At 32.6% G+C, this 7307-nt stretch overlaps 1 long non-coding RNA gene across 1 annotated transcript; it reads right to left on the bottom strand.

The window, feature by feature from the left end:
* Positions 1-486: 486 nt before the first annotated feature.
* Positions 487-2561, bottom strand: LOC111394941. The gene is made up of 2 exons (XR_002702767.1): positions 2452-2561; positions 487-730 (listed from the first exon to the last, which is right to left on the bottom strand). It is a non-coding gene; the product is annotated as an uncharacterized LOC111394941 (long non-coding RNA).
* Between the last annotated feature and the right edge of the window lie 4746 nt (positions 2562-7307).

The following is a 7307-nucleotide window of genomic DNA, read 5'->3' on the forward strand; positions in this document are numbered from 1 at the left end:
GCTTATGTAGTTCTTGCATTGTAGGTGAACATGGAACTACATAGAGAGCATGGCTAGCTGTGGAGCTCCTACAGGATTTTAGAGTTCGATGTACATGGATGACGACCTGTAGGGTTTTTGTAGGCTGCTATCTGTAGGGTTATATTTTGGAATCCTATATAGTGTACTTTTAAAATGGTCTGTAGACATGTTTATAAGCTCAGAATATATATGTTGGATTATGGCGATACGATTTTGGGACAAACTCAAAAAAAAATATACGTAAAATTCTATATCTAGGTTGTGTATAGATATCAATGTTAATTTGCGGTCGTGACAGCAACCCAAATATATACAGATAACCATACTAATTCCTATGTCGAAATGATATTGGTAACTCGATCTAGACATAAAATTTAGATATACTTTTTTTTTATAAAATGAAACGAGCATTTGCACAATTATGTCCCTATATGTTAACTTCAAATCACCTGTGATGATCATATATTATATCAAAATCAATGATCATATAACCATAATCCAACACATATGTTCTAAGGTTATAAACACATCTATAGGCCATTTCAAAAGTTATACAAGACAGGACCCCCAAAATACGACACAATAGAGTGTAAGCTCAAAACAATAGCCCACAAAATAACCCTACAGGTCATCATCCATGTACATTGATCTTTGGAATCCCGTAAGAGCTCCACAGCTAGCCGTGCCCTCTACATAGTTCCATGCTCACCTACAATGCAAGAACTACATAAGTCAATACTTAGTAAGCAAGAATCATGCATGTCATGAGTATGAGTAACAAGGATATGTGATACCATGTTATTTACTTTAAACATCATGCTAAAGATGCATCATATTCCAATATTCATCAAAGTCGACTCGAAATTATTTCATTTGAAATCTTTCATTTCATTGGACCCTTGAACCACCAACTATGCACCGGATAGAGCTCTGCATAATATCAATATCAATAATCAAGTGGCCAATATGAAATCGACACCAGCGAGTGGACCATCTTCTCGTGACCGCTAGAGGCCCATCCCCTAACTACCCCTATGATCACCCAAGAAGTCTCTCATCCGATAGCGCCAATAATCATAACAAGGGCATAGTCGAGTGGTCCGCCCTCCCGTGATCACCAAAGGCCCATCCCCTGTCTACCTTTGCAATCACCCAGGAAGTATCACCCGCGATGCCAAACATATCACATAAGCATGCCTCACATGCCTCGGTGCCCTAGTAGTGATCAATAAAACATTTATAAAGAAAACTTGCTTTGAAATCATGTTTCGCATGCAAAGTTTTCAACCATGATCATATGTTGTGCATGCCAACGAAAATGCTCATGAATGACATGCTTAATGGAAGTTGATGTCAATGTATTTTGCAACCTCATACTCAATGATCATAATCATCATATAGGGTACAACGAGCTTTCTTATCAAAGTATGAAAATATCCTAACATCACTATACCACAAATGCTAGGTTCTTGCATTGTAGTTGCAAATGGATTTTTACTTACCTTTTTGCCCTTGTGTGTGCACAAGCTCCTACGGAGATTATATCACTTTCCTTTTTCACTCAACATTGGAAAATTACCTGTATTATCATTTAATATTAAAGACAATCCTCCATTTAATAGCCTTAACACACACAAAATCCCAAAATACTTCCATTCACGTCAAAATAATTTAAACGAATTCATTATTCAAGTTACTAACGGCATTACAATCTCGTCCCATAAGTCTCATTTTTCCTCGAGTCCAATTACCAACATCAACGTCATCCAATTGTTGTCAACAACCTAATACCCTTAGAATCTATTTTCTAGGTCCAAGAGATAATTAATTTACATGTAAAGGTTGAAATCATATTAAACACATAAATGGACAGAACCTGTTTTTCAGGTTTCATCACCGTCCAACTACTTTTCCAATCCGTTTTCACCCCCTTATCCATATCCAATGATTCCCAAATTTTTACCACGTTTCTATAACATTATGTGAAGGCAATAATGCTCTAAATTCGTGACAAATCAAGTGTTCTCAGCATCAAAATAGTCCATTTCCACGACATCAAAATCAGGCAGTTTTCATTGTGACAGCTTACGGTTTCCATTTTATTAGCATGTCATCAAACAGATTCCAGGCTATTAGAAGACCATTTATATCCTTCTAAATCCCATATAACAACATTCATTTACATAGATACAAGTTATATCTTCAGTAATATCCAAAATCAAAGTTTAAACCATCCAAATTCATCAATCAACACATCTCTATTCCTGTTGGTTTCTTTCAGGTTCTTGTACTCAATTACCCCTCTCTTTTGCCATCATAAAATCATAAGCAACCCTTATACTTAGCCTCAAGTAAGTTTATAGTTTAAACATATTATAAAACAAGTAAAAGAACTAAAGAAAAAACTTCAAAACCGTGAGCTAAACTCACCTATCCAGAAATTCAATTTCAGCTCCTTGTTTCTGCTTCTCTCTTTTCCTTTTTGCTTTCTCTTTCAATCGGTGGTCAATTGGGGATAATTTGTAAGACTAAACATGTTGTTAGGAAGTGTATATAAAGTCTTCAAGATGCTGGAGTGGACTATATATATATATATATATATATATATATATATATATATATATATATATATTAAATAAAAAGAGGTAGGAGACGTGCTATATATCTTAAGGATGAAGGGATTGAGTGTTAAAATGACAACTATCCCAAGCACAAGGTGCCAAGCATGAGGTGGTCACTAGTAAAAAAAAAAATCTGATTTTATATCTATCTTTGCAGGTATAAATCAAATACCCTAGGCTTATGTTAATGTGTTTACAATCCATTTCACTTGCCCTAAGATCCCAAAATATTTTATAGAGCTAATTCCTCAATCGTTCATTTAATTATTTACCCGATTGACACCCCATTCTCGACCGATTTCATCAAATTGCACCTTGATATTTATAATGTCATATGAGACATATATTATCGCATCATGATCATGTTCCTTTATGTATCATGGTCCAAATATGTCAATTACCTATCTAGGGTTTAAGGTGGTCTCGATCAACCGAATAGAAAGCTTGAACTTTTGTCGATACCGATTTCCGACCTTTTCGATATTCCATTTCTTATCAAGCCAATCTCCAACATTTAGTTAACCTAATTTTCTATCATAGCTCAATACAAAATTCAACACCTAGGTCTAGGAGTCGAAGACTAAAATCTTAAAATATCCATAATCGAATGCACCATTTTAAGATAAAGTAATAAAGAAATCTAATGCAAGTAACATTATGAATAGCATGAAATGCATGAATCATATTGGCCAAATATATAACAGGAAGTTTGGGGTATTACATCGCTGTCATTCCAAATACATCAACTTACCAAAGTAATCCCGAGGAGACGAAAGAACTTTAAAGTCAAGTGAAAGAATTGATGAGCAAGGGGTATGTGAGGAAGAGTATGAGCCCATGTGCCGTGTTAGTAGCACTTGTGCCCAAGAAAGATGGAATTTGGAGGATGTGTGTATATTGTTGGGCCATCAACAATATAACAGTAAAGTATCGTCATCATATCTTGGGTTAGATTATATGTTAAATGAATTATATGGTTCATGCATATTTAGTAAAATTGATGTTAAAAGTAGTTATTACCAAATTAGGATGAGGGAAGGAGATGAACGAAAAATTGCTTTTGAAACTAAATATGGGTTGTATGAGTGGTTGGTCTTGCCATTTGGACTTACTAATATACCTAGTATGTTTATGCAGTTAATGAATCATGTTTTGCATGCATTCGTAGGTAAATTCATAGTAATTTACTTCGATGACATCTTGATATATAGAGTAAGTACTCAATTAAGCATACAGGGCATTTGAGATGTGTGCTTATGGTCTTAAGACAAGAAAACTTTACGCTAATGATAAAAATTGTACATTTTGCATGGAAAAAGTTATTTTTCTTAGATATATATGTTGTTATGCAAAATGGATAGAAGTGGATGAGGAGAAAATAAGGCTATCAATGAATGGCCAACAATTAAAAAAATAATTGAGGTAAGAAGCTTTCATGATTTGGCAAGCTTCTGTAAGTGTTTTGTTAAAAACTTTAATACAAATGCCACAACACTCATGAAATTGTTAAGAAGGGTGTAGGATTTAAATGGAGCATTGAACAAGAACATGCATTTAATACTATTAAAGATAGATTGTGTAAGGCACCGGTTTTATCACTTTCTAACTTTGATAAAACTTTTGAGATTGAATGTGATGTTTCAAGGATAGGTATTGGGGCCATTTTAATACAGGAAAGAAGGTCAACATCTTACTTTAGTGTAAAGCTAAATGAAGCAGCTTTCAATTATCCTACACAAGACAAGAGTTTGTATGCACTTATTCGGGTGTTGGAAACTTAGTAGCATTTACGGCCAAAGGAATTCGTGATTCACATCGACCATAAGTCCTTAAAGCTTTTGAGGGGTCAAGGCAAGTGAAATAAGAGGCATGCAAGGTGGATGGAGTTCATCGAGACATTTTTATATGTCATTTGGTATAAACAATGTGAAGAAAATGTGGTAGCAGACGCTTTGTCAAAAAGGTATGTACTTCTAACTTCTTTAGGTGCTAAATTACTAAAATTTGAATATGTTAAGAACATGTATGCCACTGATCTTATCTTTCTTATACATATGAATCATGTGATAAAGATGCTATATATAGATTCTTCAAGCATGATAGATATTTATTTTGGGAAAACATGTTGTGCGTTCCTAAATGTTCAATGAGAAAATTAGTATGTGAAGCACATAATGGAGGTTTAATAGGTCATTTTAGGATCAAGAAGACCTTAGAGATGCTAGGTGAATATTTTTATTGGCCTAACATGAAAATTGATGTTAATCAAATTTACAGTAGATGCATCACTTGTAAATGGGCTAAGTCTAAGGTTTACCTCAAGCATTGTATACACCCTTACCTGTTCTTAGGGCACCTTGGATTGATTTGTCTACAAACTTTGTATTAGGTTTAACTAGTCTAAAAAAGGAAGAGGTTCTATATTTGTGGTGGTAGATAAATTTAGTAAGATGGCATATATCATTCCATGTCATAAAACTGATGATACCACCAATATTACGAATCTATTCTTTAAAGAAGTTGTAACGCCCCGAAACCTATGCTCTGGAAGTTACTTAAATAATTGTTTTAACAATTATAAAAGTTGATTAGCACATTATAATATATAAAAATATTTGAAGAAACTTTGCGGTATAAAATAAAACTATTTTATTGTCTCATAATAAGTCAAAAAATTCCATCCATTAATGAAAAATAAATCATCAATTTTGAAAATAAAATTTCTAATTGCAATTTAATTTTAAACTAAATGCTAAATATTAAAAGTAAATAAAATTATTGATCCAAGGACACGGACAGTCTCAACCTCCAACTTTGATCCGTCAAGCATCTTTAAAAATAATTTAGAATATTGAATGAGCTTATGAATATATTCAATATAGATTTCATGCTAGTATTTTCACAATTTAATATAAAAAGTAAATAAAATATGCACATAACATAACTTGCTTAATGGGATAGAAGCCTGGCCATCTTATTCTCACTTAGGTCATACACAGTCTCAATCTCTACTTAGGGTATTTAGTCCTATAGCTGGTTTCTGTGTAGATCTACATAATAATACTCTTAAGATATTTTTCACAATATCTTTCTTTACTTTGGAACATATAACAGCGCATAAAACACTTAACTTAAAACATTAAAAAGTGAAAACACAAAATTCATACCTATTCGTTAAATTTCTTGTGTACTTGAGCTATTTAAAATTAAAAATTCTTGCGAACGAATCTCGAACGCGTTGAAAAAGATTTCTTTTCTTTCTTCTCTCTCTCTGCCCTTTTTTCTCTTTCTCTCTCCTCTTTTCTTTCTCTCTCTTTCTTTTCTATGTTTCTTTCTTTCTTTTTTCTCTTTATGCCTTTCAAGATTTGTGTGAATTAAAGTACACAATAAGAGGGTATTTATAGGTATGATAATGATAATGATCTACTTAGAATCTTTATAGAATGTAAATTGGACTCTTAACAAACAACCTTATCAAATAAAATTCTTATTACATGAGGATAATATTTCAGTATAAATATGTTAAAATCCTAAATTTATCTAAACACCTTTTCATGAAATAATTCAATATATATCCAAATATCAAATTCTAATTTCATTAAAACTCTTATTTTCAAATTAAAAGTATGATAAAACTCTAAACTTGTCTAAATACTTTCATAGCAGATAATTCAATAATAATTTAATAGATATCACAAATCTAATTTTATGTGATACTCATATATATCCAATTATTAGAAATATTAACACAAGGTCCTAGAAAATGGTAAAGTTGCTAAGTGACCCTAAAATTTCAAAACGCGTGTTATGCCTCATAATATATTGTATAAATTTGGGGTATTACATCCTCCCCTCCTTAAAAAATTTCATCCTCAAAATTTATCCTGGTTATCGAAAAGTTGTGGGCATTTAGCTTTAATAGCTACCTCATATTCCCAAGTGGACTCTTCTACCTCGTGATTCCGCCATTGAACCTTTGCCAATGGAATTTCTCTATTACGAAGTGTTCGAATCTTCCTATCCAAGAGGACTATTAGAGTTTCCTCGTAAGTTAGATCTGAATGTCAAACGATTTAGGATTAATCACGCGGCCTAGATTTGGTTCGTATTTTCAAAGCATAGGGACATGAAAGACATTGTGTACTGTTGAAAGTTCGTGAGGCAATTCCAACTCGTAAGCCACAGTTCTTATAACACCCCGAAAATTCGTTATAGTCATTAATATTAGAAGTTAGGACCTATTAGTGAGAAGTTAAATATCGAAGGACTAAATTATTTTGTTTACATAATTTAGGGATCAAATCGTGGACTGTTCATAGTTAAGGACATGCTTAATTAGAAAATCATTTTGTTTTTGGAATAATGAAGTAGATTATATGATTACCATGTATAATTAAAATTTGTTTAGGTATTTACCATAATTGCATGCATGTATATATGTTAAGTGTGTCAAATTATAGTAAGAATAATGATAATTACCATAAATATGGAACAAATAAGGAAATTTCCATTTTCACACAAGGAAAGATTCCACCCTCCAATTCATGGCATTATTTTATTAATTTCCACACACAATCTCACGGCAAACACCTTTCTCTCACACACAAGTCACTTTATTTGTCTTACACACAATAATTCAATAATTGTAAATACCACAGATATGGA

This window comes from Olea europaea, chromosome 5 (genome assembly GCF_002742605.1).
Source record: "Olea europaea var. sylvestris chromosome 5, O_europaea_v1, whole genome shotgun sequence".
In the NCBI taxonomy this organism is placed as follows: Eukaryota; Viridiplantae; Streptophyta; class Magnoliopsida; order Lamiales; family Oleaceae; genus Olea; species Olea europaea.